Here is an 18,364-nt window from a genome sequence, read left to right on the forward strand (position 1 = left end):
ACAAAAAAACAAAAAAAAGTACCCGTCTTATAGATGTAAAACATAATTACAGTCTTGCTCAAGCATTGCCCATGGCGGGTTATATGATTGCAAAAGGCATGTTGAGGTGAGGTCTTCTGGATACCTCCCTGAAATGACTTTTTGCAGGTTGGGATGTCTGTGTGTGTGTATGGTGTTTTTTTTTTTGTTGTTGTTGTTGTTTTTTTTTAGCCAAGTGTAAAGTCCACTGGCGTGAGTAAGAAGCACTGGGAGCTCAACTAGCCTGGGTATTGTTGATAAGGACAGTTGCAGATGGAAAGAAACCGTTTTTGTGGCGTGAGGTCCTGGTCCTGGTGAGAATTGTCAGCCACAATCTTAAACACCCGCTTCAGGGTCCTGGAAGTGTACAGATCCTGAAAAGATGGAAGGTTGCATCCGATTACCTTCTCAGCAGAGCAGATGACAAGTTTGCATTTGGCCTTTGTCCTGGGCAGGGGCAGCAGCGTACCAGATGGTGATGGAGATGTGGTGAGAATGGACTCAATGATGGAAGTGTAGAAGGGAACCATCATTGTCTTTGGCATAAAAGGGGACAAAGCTTCTTCTTCACTCGTTCCGCTCTGCTTCGAGTGTTACATAAGAGTGTGCAAACACAAAAAAAATATAACAGTGTGTTTTAGAATTTTATATTTTCACACAGACATAAAACCACTCAGAACAGCATACAGCATAACAACATTCTAAAAACAACAAGTACACAATAGCAACAGCATAGCAACATTCTAACAGCGTTCTTTGTGTTTTTAGAATGTTGCTATGCTGTTGCTATGGTATTCTGAGTGTTTATGCAAAAGGTACACTAGTGGTTGGAACAGTTGACATACTGTATTTTTTCCCAGGTATTTACTGCCTTCATAACCGGAGTCCAAAATGCAGCTGCTCCTTCAGAGGACGGCAGCATCAGCTAGCAGTGGTGTCACAGTGACCTCTGCTGGCCTGGAGTTTAAAACAACAACACTTGAACCCATCTGACCGGGGTCACATTCTGTCAAAAACACCAGGGGCCTCATAAATCCTAAAATGTATCGTACGATCATCTCTCAAATATGCATAAAATATATTGAAAGATATATAATTTAGCACTGATTTACACACTGACCTCACATAATGTGATTGACACCGCACACTCCGTCTTAAATAGAAAAAGTCCAATCATCTAAAAGAGCTCAGAAATGATGGCACGCTGCCTGTAAATACTCACACATGACGATTTGTGTATTGATTGCTGTTGGCTTTTAGAGCGCTGCATGATTTTATTTTGTGACATCATTTATCTGCGGAGCAGCTCATAAATTGTGAGGGTCAAAGTATCACCAAAATCCATCAAGCATCTCTTTAAAACGGCAGCAGGAAAGCCATTTTGACACTGTCCACACTTACGCATCAGCAGAATACAGTCATGTAGAGTGATGAATATATGTTCACAAAACCTGTCAAGCACATCTCACTAGTCTCCACAAAATGAAGAACGATTGATTCATGACTTCAGTGATCATTCCTCATATCACACACTGTATGACCACATAAACATGTAGGCCTTTTCTTGAGTTTTAGTAAAACTGGTGTGTGCATTTGTAAAAATTTTTTTATTAATATTTTGTTTTCAGATATTATTCAAATATTTTAGGCCAGATTTCTCTCTCTCTTTCTTTTAGGTTTTTCCTCTAATTTTATATTATATATATATATATATATATATATATATATATATATATATATATATATATATTAGTGTTGTCAAAATTAGCGCGTTAACGCATTCGATTAATTTGAAATATTTAACGCGTTAAAAAAAAATAACGCAATTAACGCTGTTGCAGTTTTTTTTATTTCCAGTTGTGGCCTATGTGTGTTCAACGTGCAAAGAAATATGGATAAGACCAAGGAAGGACTTTTAGACGGAAAGTTTCAGTATAAAACTCTGCCGGATTACTCTTCAGTCTGCCACAAGAAACAGCAACATTAAAATCATGAACTCAAATGTCATTGTAAAAAAAAAAAAAAACAATGACTGTAACAGTGCGTAAATCAGACCTTTCTGTAACGCTAACGTTAATAAGCTTAAACAAAAATAACGAAATAATTGTGTAGCGGAGTATTTTTTGTACACAGTGCCGCGAACTGTCAATCACTCCTGTGCGCGTGCATCACTGTCCTCCTCAGCTGCAGCAACTTGCGCTCTCTCTCTCTTCATCAAGCTTTAAAACAAAAAGGGGACAAAAAGATCATATTGTCTTTGTGCATAGGCTATAGATTAATTAGATAAATGAATATCTAAATTTGTGCCTTGCCGTCTACGGTATTTTTTTAGAACTTAGAAAAAAGATGCTGCAGCCAATGAACCGCAAGCGGGGGCTGCAGGACGACTCAACCTCCGCAGACAGTTTTTAATGTTTATCAGACAATAAATACTCAAGATTTTGCTTTAGTATAACTCACAACGAGTTTCACACACCTTCTCCGCCCACGTTGAGTTGTTGACACTTAACAGTGGAAAAGCGACACATGCGCTATTCACTTGTGTAACTTAAGGGTGAATGGGTAATGTAGTTTCTGCTCTGGGTGGGATGAATTAGGAAGCTTGCATTGTGAAGGGCGCTCTGAAAATCGGCAGTGCAGGTAAAAGATTAAAACCTCTATTAAAACAGATGTCCAAATGAGCGTACTGGTATGCTACAAGCACGTTCTGGGCGCACGGAGAGGTGGCGGTACGCTCAAGAGCTATATTTGGAAGTGGCGGTACTGAGTGCATACCAGCCCACTTAAAGCACTGGCAATGACTATACTTTGGAATTTTTTTGCAGTCCACTTAGAATTCAACATGGAAATAATTTTTGTTTTTTATTGGCATTGATTGTTTTGAAATTCAAATGGTACTTACATGCCTGTGTTTTTATTTCTGTAATAAATATGGCTTTCAAGCCAACAGTTAATTTGGAGGATATTGATGGTTTATTGCAGGTATGTTGTTTACATGAGAAAATCTGTGTTACAAGTTAAACAAAAATTCCAATAAACAATCATATTTTGAATTTAAATAGTTTCTTTGTCTTGAGTTTACATTAATTATTTACATTTTACATATCCAAAAAGTTTCAGTCTTTTAATTGCGATTAATCGCGATTAATCGCGATTAATTTTAAAAAATTGTGCGATTAATTAGTAAATTTTTTTTAATCGATTGACAGCACTAATATATATATATATATGTTTAAGTTTTTAAAGCTTTATGTGTAACATTTATATTTTATTTTATGATCTGATTAAAAATTATTTTGAAGTTTAATTTTAAGTTTATTTTTAAGTTCATGAAAAATGTTAAATGGAAATAACGTTACTATGCAAAAATTCCAAACGGCCCGTTAAAAACAATTATTTATAAAATTATATTTAAAAAAATTCCCTTAGTTTTTGGGGGGAAATTATTACTTGATACTAGCTGAATTTTTAATAGCCAAACATTTTTGAAAGCTATTTCTACTTTGTTTTATGATATCAAGACAAAATTATATTTATAACTGAACACCTAATTGTCTTTGCAACAGCTCTATGCAGTTTTCATTCAATCATCCAACAGCTTTTCTGCTGCTGCTGTTCATGCTTGAATGTTTCCGCTGATGAATAATTATTGATAAAGCCTTGAGCTCAGCAGATTAACATGAAGCCGTCGGGTGTGCTTCCAGTGCTGCTTTACTCTGGGCTTTGTGTGGCTCTGATAGAATCCAATTAGCTGCCTTTTATTTTTGTTGCCACACCAGCAACTCAGAAATGTGCAAAATGGTGCCCCGTGGACACAGTCTCTCCAGAAGCCCAAAATAATCCTCCCCCTGGAAACCCTGACAGCGGAGATCTGCAGCCACCCGTCAAACCTGTCACAGCCCATCTGGGACCATTTTGAGCTCAGTGGGACGGCTGCGCCACACGCCCTCCATCTCGCCCTGCGTTCGGTGGATTCCTGCCAGAATCACTTCAACTCTCTCACGTCATCTGAGGTACGAGAGAGAGAAACGAGAGCTAATAAAACCCAGTGATACAAACTTTAGAGTAAACATCAAATTCAAATGGACTATTATATATGCTTCTGGTGTTATTGTTCATGATTTGTCCACACACTGCAAATACAAGCACAAAACACACTAAATTTGGTTAGATCGTAGAAAACAAAACTCTTTGTGAGATAATAAAAATAATTTGATTTCGAATAGATTGAAAAATCTTCAATATACCTGTGCATGTCTATTTATATAATCTTTTTATCTTTATGCAGGCCTTTTTTTTACTGGAAAGCAAGACAAAGATACTGACAAAAAAATGCACAACAAACAATTAGTACTTTTGAAGTAATAGTAATAGAGCTCATATAGTAATATAAGTTACTTATATAAGTTATATTGTAATAGTACAATGGTAATAGTACTTTTGAGCTAGCTTTTATTTTTATATTGTCCATTTTTGTAAAAATTTTAGTAAGTTTGTGTCTGTATATCTTGTTTTACACACACACACACACACACACACACACACACACACACACACACCTAAAGGATTATTAGGAACACCTGTTCAATTTCTCATTAATGCAATTATCTAATCAACCAATCACATGGCAGTTGATTCAATGCATTTAGGTGTGTGGTCCTGGTCAAGACAATCTCCTGAAATCCAAACTGAATGTCAGAATGGGAAAGAAAGGTGATTTAAGCAATTTTGAGCGTGGCATGGTTGTTGGTGCCAGACGGGCCGGTCTGAGTATTTCACAATCTGCTCAGTTTCTGGGATCTTCACGCTCAACCATTTCTAGGGTTTACAAAGAATGGTGTGAAAAGGGAAAAACCTCCAGTATGCAGCAGTCCTGTGGGCGAAAATGACTTGTTGATGAGGTCAGAGGAGAATGGGCCGACTGATTCAAGCTGATAGAAGAGCAACTTTGACTGAAATAACCACTCGTTACAACCGAGGTATGCAGCAAAGCATTGGTGAAGCCACAACACACACAACCTTGAGGCGGATGGGCTACAACAGCAGAAGACCCCACCGGGTACCACTCATCTCCACTACAAATAGGAAAAAGAGGCTACAATTTGCACGAGCTCACCAAAATGGGACAGTTGAAGACTGGAAAAATGTTGCCTGGTCTGATGAGTCTGGATTTCTGTTGAGACATTCAGATGGTAGAGTCAGAATTTGGCGTAAACAGAATGAGAACATGGATCCATCATGCCTTGTTACCACTGTGCAGGCTGCTGGTGGTGGTGTAATGGTGTGGGGGATGTTTTCTTGGCACTTGGGCACAGTTTAAATGCGACGGCCTACCTGAGCATTGTTTCTGACCATGTCCATCCCTTTATGACCACAGTGTACCCATCCTCTGATGGCTACTTCCAGCAGGATAATGCACCATGCCACAAAGTTCAAATCATTTCAAATTGGTTTCTTGAACATGACAATGAGTTCACTGTACTAAAATGGCCCCACAGTCACCAGATCTCAACCCAATAGAGCATCTTTGGGATGTGGTGGAACGAGAGCCTCGTGCCCTGGATGTGCATCCCACAAATCTCCATCAACTGCAGGATGCGATCCTATCAACATGCGCCAAAATTTCATAATGGTTTCAGCACCTTGTTGAATCAATGCCAGGTAGAATTAAGGCAGTTCTGAAGGCGAAAGGGGGTCAAACACAGTATAAGTGCGGTGTTCCTAATAATCCTTTAGGTGAGTGTGTGTGGATACAGTATATACTGTATATACATTTCTTTTACTGGAAAACAAGTCAAAAATATTACCTAAAAATGAAATGCAACAATGAAATGTACTATTTAAATACTATATAAACTAATAATATGGTAATATGGGTATTTGACATTTTAAGGATACTGTATAGATTATTAATGTTGATTTTTCATTTTTTTTATTGCATCCATAATTTCCACAATGGATTCAGATATAACGATTCTGTACACAAAGTCTTCTATCATCAGAGGAACCTGGAGATGAGCTCTTATGTCTGATTCCTCTGAGATTCCTCTCATTATCCCTCTATTTCTCTCCCTCCAGCTATTTCAGATGACAGTCGTGTTATTAGTGGAGCCTGAGGCACAGACAGAGAAGACGCTGGCATGAGGTGACCATGGGAGAGTGGAGCACCATCTGTTATTATGTTTTTGCCTTGAAGTCGACATGAAATCACAATTCACACCATTCATTTTATTTTTAATATCCTGTTCCACTCAGAAATACTTCCTTACAGACATAAAATTGGTTGTGAATATTGTTTCATATTGACTTTAAAAGCGAAAATAAATGCGTTCTTGTCTTAAGACAACTTTCAAGAACTTTTTTTGATCCACTTCAGATGTTGACTACTATTGTGTGTGTGTGTGTGTGTGTGTGTGTATACACCGACACACACACACACACACACACGCACTAAACTGTGATGTAAGCACTTAATTTCTATTTTCACAGATTTCACATTATCTGCATTCACAGATCCAAGACCAAGACCAGAACAAGAAGATGCTCAAAGACATTAAAAGCATCTATAAATTATACTTGGAGCCTTTCCTACTTCAAGACAGACCTTAATTCATAATAACGCTTCTTCCAGCGATAAAGTAATCTGGTCTGAATCAGGAGAGAAATCTGCACAGATCAAGCACCGTTTACGAGAGAAAACAACTGTAAATGAATGTGTTGGTGGATTTTGATATGAAACTTTATGAAAGTGTTATCATGGATTATTTAAGGATTTGTTTCCTACAGTAGGAGTGCTGTGGATTATTATTGTGATGTTTTTATCAGCTGTTTGGACTCTCATTCTGACGGCACCCATTCACTGCAGAGCATCCATTGATGAAAAAGGGATGCAATGCTACATTTCTCCAAACCTGATGAAGAAACAAACTCATCTACATTGTGGATGGTGAATATTTTCACGCGAATGTTTATTTTTGGGTGAACTATTCCTTTCAGTTTAACAAAGAAGACCCAGACAGCAAGCAGTTTCGGCCCGGGTCTGGCCCACATCTGGCCCACATGGATTTAATGCGATCTGGGCCAACACTATGTTGCTGTCTGGGGAAAAATGTAGAAGATACAGTACTAATTACTTTTCAATTGAAATGCATCAAGTTAGAATAGTCTGAGGAATAATTATTTCTTTGGCTTGACTCTATACCCAACAACAACTTGACAAAAAAGCATCAGAATCTCATCCAGAATCTAAAGACCTTGTTGCGTGAGCATTTATAAAAACGATGAAGACCAGGTTGGAAGATGAGAAGCACAGAAGGCCGAACCAGAGGGAATTCTGGGTCTCTTCAACATCTGAAGGCCCTTTCATGTACCACAGCCACTAGCCAGCGGGATTCAACCAAATCAATCACAGTGACAGCAGTCCACGCCATACAGAGGAACACACATGTGCAAACTCATTTCGTTTGCAAGCATATATCTTATCCAATTCACACATTAAGCAAAAGCGCTGCAGTTTATTGCAGATTCAATGAAATAATAATTGGCTTTCAGTGCAGATCTGATCTCATATTGGCCCCCAATAAAGTATTTAGACACAAATTCCTTTGCATCACATACAAAATATCAAACCAAGTTGCATCTGCCAATCTCAGATGATTCTAGAGTTTTTTAGACTAAGCTCCAAAAGTTTTGCACGAAGTCAGATCTCAAAATTGCATCACCTCCAAACAAAAGTTTTGACATCATGATGCAACGTATTGAAATTAAAGCCATAGCCTTTATTTCTCAGCACTGTCACTTAAATAACTGCCAATTTAAACTGTAAAATGTAACTAAAATTAAACCTAAAGACTTTGCACCAGAGTCAACAAAATATATTTTAATAAGTGCTGTCAAACAATTAATCGTGAAAAAAGGCATTCAAAATAATAGGTTTTTATCTACCCAAGTGTGTGCAATGTGTATATTTAAAACTTATATATAAATACACATGCATGTATTTAAGAAACATTATTTGTTATATTAAATAGATTGAAATTATATGAATATATGCACCTAAACACGTAAATATTTTCAAAATATATACATGCATGTTTGTGTATTTATACAGTATATACATAATATACACAGCACGCACACAAAACTAATATTATATAAAAAAAAATTTTATTTTGGAACGTGATTAATTGTTTGATAGCACTTATTTTTTTAATACTTTGAACAAAACAAATCAACATTTTAATCTCTTAATAGACCAATATCACAGTCTGTAAAAACTGGAGAAATCACAACATATGAATCTGAACATCATCTACAGCCAATGAACAGCCACGATTTTAACTGCAGTTCCCAAGCACAGTCACAGCATCAAACTCATCTTTGATCATTCAAACAGACCTGAAACACCCATTTGTCACAAACACTTTCTAGCATATCGGGAAATTAAATGTAGGTTTGGACTGTTGATGCTGATGATTGGTTCATGCGTTCTCAGTCTCAAGATTGTGGGTGGTCCGTCCTCAAGAGTCACACATGAGCCCTCACTTTCACTTTGTAGTGCAAATCAATCACACCGTCCTACAATTCTTGCCATCTCCTGATGAGGAACACAATCTAAGCTGACCGACGCTCCCTCCGGTGATGGACTTCACAGACGCTGTTCCAGCACTTTCATACAACAAAGGCTGCCAGGATCTTCATCCGCCCACGCTAATGAGAGGCTCTGCCTTTGAGCTCAATGTCTTTGTAGTGGGAGGAAAGATTCAGAGTATAACTTTCAGACGGATGAATAAAACGTTAGTTGTTCTTCAAAAGAGTAGAGAGAGAAACAGGTGGGTCACCAGCAGTATCAGTCTTTAAACAGTGTTTTCTACACTGAAAAAAAATTGCTACAATTTACAGTAAGAAAAATGTAAGCTGTGGTTGGCGGAATTTAACCGTGAAAAATATGGTAGCGAAATTTTAGGTTTTATAGTTTAAACTTAAATTTACAGTTAAATGTTAAATACTGTACTGCCCTAATTGAAAAGAAAAATCTAAGAAGAAATTCTTGGTTATTCAGTGTAAATTATACCGTCTTTTCACTTCCAAAAACGGTACATTACCGTAAAATTACATGTAATGTCAAATGCAGTTACCCACCATATATACAGTAGTAGGGTAACCTACCGTTAATCATTTAACCAGTTTTTATTGTAGCATTTTTACAGTCTTTTACCGTTAAATTCACAGGTTTTACAGTGTAGTGTTATTTCTTGAATTTGGTGCAAACTCATCTATTACCTTTGATTTTCCTTAGGAAAAAATCTGCTCTGGATGCAAAAAATGTATTATAATCACCTCAGTTATACACTGTAAAACCAAAAAAACAAAAAAACAAAAAAGTATACATTTTATATATTTATATATATATATATATTTATATATATATAAAATGTATACTTTTTTTTTGGTTTTTGTTTTGTTTTACAGTGTATAACTGAGGTGATTGAAGTTGAAAATAAAACAAAGATCCTAGGAACATGTTTTATAAGAAAATACAATTTCAGTGTTTCTACAAATTTAATTTACTCAATATGCTACCTTTTTTTCTTTTTAATTATTTGTGAAATTTACCAGCAATTTTGAAAATGTATTTTAGTAAATCCCACATCAACTTTTTTTTACTCGAAAAAGTGAGTAAATTTTATAAATAATAACAAAGAAAAACCAAGTAGCAGAATGAATGAAATGAAAACAAGACTGAAAAGTTATTTTCTTATTATTTGTACTCCAATATCTAATGTATAAGTACAATATATAAAAATTAAATATTATATATTTTTTAATAATAGCTAATTGAATGTAGTATATAAAAAAAATCATAAAATTGCCATTAGGGAAAAAATATCGATTACAAATGATTGATTATTATCCAGCAGTGTATTTGATTTCTTAAAGCAAATTAAAAGTAATAAAAAGAAGAGAATTCCTTGTTAAAAAAAATAAAAAAATAATATTAATTATGATAATACATAGGCTACATACATAAAATGATTGTATTTGACACTTCTGTCACATCTGAAATAATGGCTATGCCCCTGGTGTGACAAAATGTTAGCTTATACATAATACTTTTAAAGCCCTTTTTTTTTTAAATCTTGGCTTACATACATTTTTACGTATGCAATGTCATGCAATAGCATCATTAAACTAACATCTAACAATGAAAAAAAACGTTTTTTTTTTCTAACCTATGGCCATAAAGGCTGGTGTAATTTGCACCCTGACTAAGCATTTAAAGAATTTAGGGGAAGCATTTAAATAATCTTGTGAATGCACAAAGAATGCAGAATCTTATCGTTAAAATCGAATCGAATCGTTATAAATTTGCAAAAATCGTTCTTGAATCGAAAACCTATGAATTGTGAATTGTATCGAATCGCTGCCAACCCAAAGACTTAATTTCATTTAATTTTATTGAAGGATAACTTACACACTCGCACATAAAGCTTTTCCTAACAACCAACCACCCCAACCTGTCCCAACTCTGTCCAAAGCGTATTCACATACACAGTATAGTATGATATTAAGATATTACAGGATAGAACCATATTTGACGAAGCCACCAAAACAAACAAATATATAACCTGCATATACATACATATACAAAAATATCTACATACACATACATACACATATGCACGCAAACATGCATGCATGCATACATGAACACATACATATACATGCACATATGCTCTCAAACATACATGCATACATACATAATCTCTTACATACAGGTCATACATCAGGGAAACATTTACATTGGTCACAGGATTGCTAGTAAGTTAAAAGGGCTGACTTAAAGAGTGGAAAGGAAGACATGGACCTTAAGGAACAAGGTAAGCTGTTCCAATCAGAAGGGGCTTTAAATTTAAAAGCAGTAAATCACGTCTTCCGATTTCTTTAGATATATTTGGGACAGAAAAAAAAGGGATTATCAAGGTGTCTCAGGCATTTAAGGTGTGATTCTGTTGTACTCATATAGAAAAAGTCAGCATAATCAATAATAGGAAATAAAAGCTGTTACAATTCTTAATCTAATCAATTGTGTGAAGCAATTAATTCAACGATATAATAGTCTTAAATTATAATTTACTTTTTTCACTATAAAGTCAATATGAGGCCTGAAGGAGAGGCTGGAGTCGAGCCAGAGTACCCAAATAATTAGACTATTACCTTGGATATCTCGGTCAGACCTAGTGGAAAATAACATACTATATGACTTACTTTTATTCAATATAAGTCCATTATCCAAAACCCACTTTTGAGTAGTATTAAAATCAAGTTGCAGTGAGGATCACGTTCTGAAGAATAAATAACTGCATCATCGGCATACAAGAGAATTTGACTGTCAGAGCACATTTGTGGGAGGTCATTAATGAAAATAGAAAATAAAAGAGGGCCTAAACTAGAACCTTGTGGAACACCCTTTTCCATGATCATAAACTGAGAGAGAGCACCATTGAAAATTACACACTGACGTCTGTAGTGAAGATATGTTAAACCATAAAATGGACTGTTCAGAGAGACCAATGTTATATAATTTATCAAGGAGAATATAATGATCAACCAGATCAAATGCTTTGGTAAGATCTGTAAATATTATTCACAGCCCTATCATGTCTTTCTGCAGTGTTCACTTTACAAATATTTGGAGAAAGCAAAAATGCTACAAAATGCATGCATTTGTAAAAACATGTAATTTGCTTAGCAAAACCAGCACTATTTCTTGACTATTTATTCTGCAGATTTGATGCAGACCAGTGTTATTCGGAGTGGTCTCTAGCTTGGCAAACTGTACTAGGGTTTTGCACATATTCAACAAGCTCAACACACACATATAAAGGACGAGTTAAACACACATCCAACTTTCCCTCCAGGCCAAATGTGTCTAGGGTGCATATATTCAGTCGATCTCACTCACAAGCAAATGCAGGTTCCCCTTTAACCCTGAAAAAGTCAGAACATCTAAAAGCTTGGATGTCAAAACAGCTCAATCTTTAGAAATCAGATATAGTATGTTAAACAATTAGCTTTGAGAGATCCAGCCTGGAACACAAAAGGGCAAAGGAAAACAAATGTTTTTCCGGTGAACTCTGCAGGTCAGTGGCACAGAGGAGTTTGTAGCCTGAAGACAGGAGCTCTGTTCCTCAGCGTCTATATTTAGGAGCCTTACAGTCAATGCTGATTGTAGTATATACTGCTGCAGTGACATGTGGGACAAACTGACCTGTGTACCATTATATGCAGGCTTTGGCAGAGAAATTAATGTGCACTGATATTATCATAGAATTTTTAAATTATATTTAGCCCTGATGAAATTTCTTATATATATATATATATATATATATATGTATGTGTGTGTGTGTGTGTGTGTGTGTGTGTGTGTGTGTGTTTTGGCATTAATTCACTATTATATTTCTCTGGACAAATAATAATCTATTTATTGATATATATTTTTGATCTGGTCATGTTTCATGAAATTGTTTATTATATTTAATTGGCAAAATAATTAAATAAAATAATAAATAATAAACAATTATAAATAATTTATATAATAATAATAACAATATTGTTATTATTATTTTTATTAGTATTACTGTTATTATTATTATTATTATTACATTTATTTGTTTTGTTTTTATTTGTTTATTTTTGAAAAAAATATATATGTTTTCATGGCATTCAGTGTTATATTTCACTGCCAATGTAATATTAAATATTAATAATAATAATTATAATTATTATCATTATCATTAGTTTTATTACTATTATTTTGCCAGTAATATTATTATTATTATTAAATTAATAATAATAATTGCTTTATTTATTCATTCATACATTTATATTTATATATATACATTTATATTTATATATATACATACATACACACACACAGTATATAAAATACAACTGGCCATGTTTTCTTGTCGTTTACTACTACATCACCTACTCAGGTTTTATAATAAACCATATATCACTGAATTGTGCTCACTACTGTTCACTTTCAATGAAAGGACATTCATAACACTGTTCAACAACAGCAATCCACGGTTATAAAACTATCTCATCTTCATTTGACTGGATCATGACTTCACATTCTAACAGGAGTCCCCTCAAACCAACTTTAGTTTATATATTTCAGTGAATTCATGTCAGATTCATCTGGTTTCTCTCGCTCAAAACTGTTGGATTCAGCCACACTATTTTCTTTGTTCACTCCCTAAATAGCAAACCAACAACCATTGGATATTTAAGAGATGATGAAGAATTGCACTCGACAATGATGTCACAATTACTACCAAAAAAATAGAACTGAGGTTTCACCCAGGCAACTGCACAGAACACCTTAGCAACCACCAAGCATCACCATAGCAACAACACACAACATTCCAGGATTGTAGCACTGGAACACTCATATTTTCTTCAAACCAAGTACAGAGACTGTCACTTTAAGAGTTTTGGAGCCTACAAACACTAAATGAAACATTCTTCCACATTGATGAATATCATCTGTATTAAAAACTCTGAAAGTGCAGCCCCACAGCACTCTGTACTGTTTCCCATCTCATATTCACCTGCTGGAAAACAACAGTGCCGAGGAAGGAAATATCAATCAGGCATCAAGTGTGTCGAGCTACTTTGTCATGTGCCACCATCCGTGAGAAACAGCTGACAAATGAAAACAGATCACCAATCACTGACACCAGCGCTGCGGAGGAGGAACAGCTCCATTTCAGCAGGAAAAATGACGGAAACAGCAGAGAAACCTCTGGAGAACTCAGAGGTAGAGATTCTCTAGTTAGTGTCCAAAATCACTTGGAGGACTGAGAGACACATAAAAATGAAAGAAAGGAATTACCAGATTTAAACAAAATGTTATATTTTTTTTTACAATTAATACATTTCTAAATTTATTAATTAAGACATATTGAAAAGAGTTTAATTAGTTAATGTTTAAAATAATTATTCAGGTTAAAAATAGACAAACTTAAAACAGTCTATTTAATTAGTTTTAAAAATAAAACGGTTAAATATTAGATAATATTTAATATAATTGGAACAATTAATAAAGACATTTAAAACTTTTAACTTATTGTTTAAAAAAAATAAAATATAAAAAAAATAACTGGAAAAATAAGTGTAAACAGTCCCAGTTAGTTTAATAAATCTATATTTTTTATTAACATTTTTAAAACATCAATTAAACAGTTTTTAATGTTTTAATAATAAAGTGAAAAAAATATGTTAAATACTTTTTAAACTAATTGTTTAAACTAAGAAATTAAAGCTGTCTGAGTCAATGTTTGAAAACAAAAATTGTGAAATAATTTGAAAAATAAATGCACATATTGCTATGAGCTATGAAAACATATTGCAACATTTAGAAAATGTCCTCCTCAATATATAGCATTTATATATCAACTCATTCTAGAGGCTGAGGAAGAATTTAGCATTTATAATTAATAATGCTTTTGGCTTTGTTTTGCCAAAGTGTCCACTGAGGAGAATCCAGTGGATGAAGGGTGTATAAAAGAGAGAAAAAATGAGGGAATCCAGCTTAAATTGTGTTTCATATCTCCTAAACATCCCAGCACTTTATTCCACTGCTAATGAAATCTCTCTCTCTCTCTGCACACTCTTCACCTCAGATGATGTCATTTCCCTGAGGAGTGTTTCAGCCAGTCGGGATGCAATTCCTTTACTGTGTGTGTGTGTGTGTGTGTGTGTGGAGCAGCAGTAATAAGACATCTGTCCCACAGCACCTGCTTTCCACATCAGTATGCCAGCGCTCTCACTGAGGAGTCCCACCAGCCGCAATCTCTCCTGACACACAGCACATACATATGCACATAATCTAAACGCAGGGAAGTCAATATTCCCGTGGATGCAGGACAAACCTCAAGTCACAGCAGGTTAAACTCAATTCCAGAACGATACGAGAGAAACAGCTGGAAGAGTGTAGAATAAGGTATTTGTGAAGTTTTCAGATTGTGTGATTTTAATGATTCAGATTGGTTTCAAAGTTTTACTAGTTTTGATGCAACATCACACCTGGAGAGCAAAACAATGCCAAGTATTTATACCAGGTTTGTTCTACTGTAGCAGTTATTATAGTTAAAAACTAAAAAAAGATTTTATTTCTTGGGACAAAATTTCTGTTAATAAAAAGAAAATTAAATGCATATTAAAACATTTTTGCTACAATTTTTTTTTTAAGTTTAGTTTACTTCAAATTGATTAACTTCAATTTTCAGTCTGTTTTATTTTTTTTACTTGGCTGCCCTAGTGAAAAATAAATGTACTATATTTTATGCTATGTACAGTATACTACAAATACATTTTCATATTTAGGTACTTAATAAAATGCCCTGCAATTGTACTTTTGGTATGTTAAACTGGTAAAATTAAGGTTTGCTAAATTGGATCAACTAATTATGTACTTAATTGTGAAGAAGTGCAATTAAACTTTAAATAAAGATAAACTTTAAATATTTTGCTTTCAAAGATCATACAATCAAAGATATATATATTTCTTTATACAAAATTTTTTTTTTTCCCTTTTTTATTTTTTATATTAGTCCTATTACATTTTTTATATTATTATTAATATTTTTATTTTCCTTTCTAAAGAATTAAGACATGAATGCATTGTGTTAGTTATAATATTGTGCATATCATCAGGAGGGGTGTTTTCTTTTACAAAATCATTAGCAATTGTCTGATTGTGAGTATTTCCATTGTACTGTAAGTGCACTAATGTAGCCATGCTTTTTTTTTATTATTATTATTATTATTCAGAACAAAACAAAACTAAGGGATTAGCCAAAATCATAATCTTTTCAAACATTTTAATATATTAAAATCCTCTCTGCAAAATCACATGGATTCCAGCCTGAAATGTGTAAAACTGGAGCCTGCTTATGAGGGAACGCATGTATTAATGATGAGCATGGAATAGACTAACACAAAAACCTCAAGTTGACCGTACTTCGCTCCAGTCGAGAAGAGGTTAAACTTGGGTTAACATGCAAGATTACGGTCATGGGTTGCAGATTACTGGTTTAATAGATGCATCCTCTATATAACCTTGGGAAGTGTGGCTTAAATCATTCTCCAGTGGTGATGCACATATGTATGCTTATGTCTTTAGGGGATTTGAGTGAAAATGCAGTACAGAAATGAGCAAACAAAGCCAGCAGATTGCAATCCACAGTTTTCTAATGGCATGATTTGAATAGATCTACATAGATGAGCATTTTAATCACTTCCGACGGGAAACCAGAAAAAATTAAATGAGAGAAGCTCGATTCAGTAATGAAGTACAGAGTCATTATGCATTTCAGAGTAATCAGCCGTTACAACGGTCCCTATAGAGAGCGTGTGTTACACTTAACCACTGTCGAGAATAATGAACTGCTGCATGTTATTAACTGAACAAAATTAATAATTGGCAACATATTTGTGGCTGCACATCAAGGCTACAAAGCATTGTGGGATGCAGCTCTGACAACCGGATTAAGAAATGTGAAAAAACACTTTCTGATATCACGAGACTGACAAGGAGAAATGTCCAGTTTTTGACTGGCCGTTGTGTTAGTATTATCATACAAACCTGGCAACCCTGACAGTAAAGAGCATGTGCTTTAAGTTTAGAATTGTAGCATATACAGTACATTTATGCATTTAGCAGACACTTTTATCCAAAAGCGACTTACAGTGCATTCAGGATACACATTTCATGTTTTTTCCGAGCAACAACCTCTCGCTCTCTCTCGTGAAGCCAATAAGGAAGTGACTAAAACTGCAATTCATCGACTGGCCGCTTGAGGCTGACTGCAGAAGAGAGTCAGTCCCATAGACTCCCCATGTTAAAATGCCCAACTTTACAGCAGAAAAAAAAACATGTTTACAGCCAGGTAAAAAAAAATATTTTGGTCTATATTGCTAATTTTGCCCTTCATGACAACTGTGAGGGGGGTGAATTATTTGTATAACTCATCCGTTTAAATTCTATTAAGCCTTAAAGTGCTGCATAGTTAAGGGCGTGGCCACTTGAGTGACAGGTGGATTGCCGCTGCTGTCACTAGCTAGGTGGGCGGGGCTTCCGCAACTAGCTCCCGCCTTTTCTGCCCATTTTCTATTATCCGTGAGTGTTGTGGGGTGACGCACTGCCAAGATATCGAAGGCCCGCTTCGCACACTTTAAGCTTCAAAAACACTCTTCAGGAGTCTACGAGTGACGTCACAGACACTACGTCCATGTTTTTATACAGTCTATGGTTTTTACCAATATGTGCACTCCCTGGGAATTGAACCCACGACCTTTTGCACTGCTAACACAATGCTCTAGCACAGAGCCACAGGGACTTGAAAGCACTGTTAAAGGGTAAAATGTCGATAGTTCCCAGCAGCACCATCCTCTCCCACACAGTGGACAGAATAGCACACTATATAAACACTGTCTCATGGTTTCTAATGCGGCAGGTATCATCATCATCTCCTGCACCAAAGGCAATGCTAATTTTAGTCTTAGATTTCGTCCCTGCAGGTATTGAGTCACCATCTGTGGTTCCCCAACCTTCATTCTCTCTCTGTCCTTGGAGTCCCACAGCAGCAGCACGCCGTCTGTCCTCCGGCTATGATCTGTCTGGCTGTGATGTGGTCTCAGTGTGCCGTCTCTCACCATCCATTCTACAACTTTTCTTGGGTGCAATCTCACGAAACCCGTCAAAGACATTCTCAGGTCATTTTTCTAGACTAAATATTTTACTCAAAGAAAATTTAGGACCAAGATCTTGTAAATTATTTTACACATAATAATAATTAAAGCTACACTAAACTATTAAAACTAATTTAAGTTATGTAGTGTAACAACATATGAAATCAACATAGTTTTTTAGCATCACATTTACTGTGCATTGTCATGTTTGTAATATTGGTAACTAAACCGGTTACTAGTTCGGTCTGTTTGCCTTTACCTCACCAAAACAATATTCCTTCACAAGTAACTTGTAGTTTTTTTTGCATTAACCACTAGAGGGCCAAAAGTTACAGTTTAGTTTTAAACACAATTTACTCATGAAATACCATAAACAAAACAAAAATCATTCTCATTACTGTAATGTGAACAAAACGATTACACATTTGTGACCCGTCACGGAAACCAGTGACACAAGTCGGCAGCACAACTTTCGAGCAAAATGAGAAAGAAGCATTTTTTTTTTTTTTTTTAATTGGTGATTTTTTTTTTTTTTTGCAGAATCTGTTAGTTGATATCACAAAGAAGCCTCTCCGTGTTTGAG

At 35.1% G+C, this 18,364-nt stretch overlaps 2 long non-coding RNA genes across 2 annotated transcripts in view; both read right to left on the reverse strand.

Moving 5' to 3' along the window:
• The window catches only part of LOC113056576 (uncharacterized), a 50,699-nt gene that overhangs the window by 24,261 nt on the left and 8,074 nt on the right, over positions 1-18,364 (reverse strand). The window lies entirely within an intron of this gene.
• On the reverse strand, positions 5-1,279 carry LOC113056577 (uncharacterized). The gene is made up of 3 exons (XR_003277718.1): positions 864-1,279; positions 488-599; positions 5-392 (listed from the first exon to the last, which is right to left on the reverse strand). It is a non-coding gene; the product is annotated as an uncharacterized LOC113056577 (long non-coding RNA).

The sequence above is a fragment of the Carassius auratus genome, chromosome 38, assembly GCF_003368295.1.
Source record: "Carassius auratus strain Wakin chromosome 38, ASM336829v1, whole genome shotgun sequence".
NCBI lineage: Eukaryota > Metazoa > Chordata > Actinopteri > Cypriniformes > Cyprinidae > Carassius > Carassius auratus.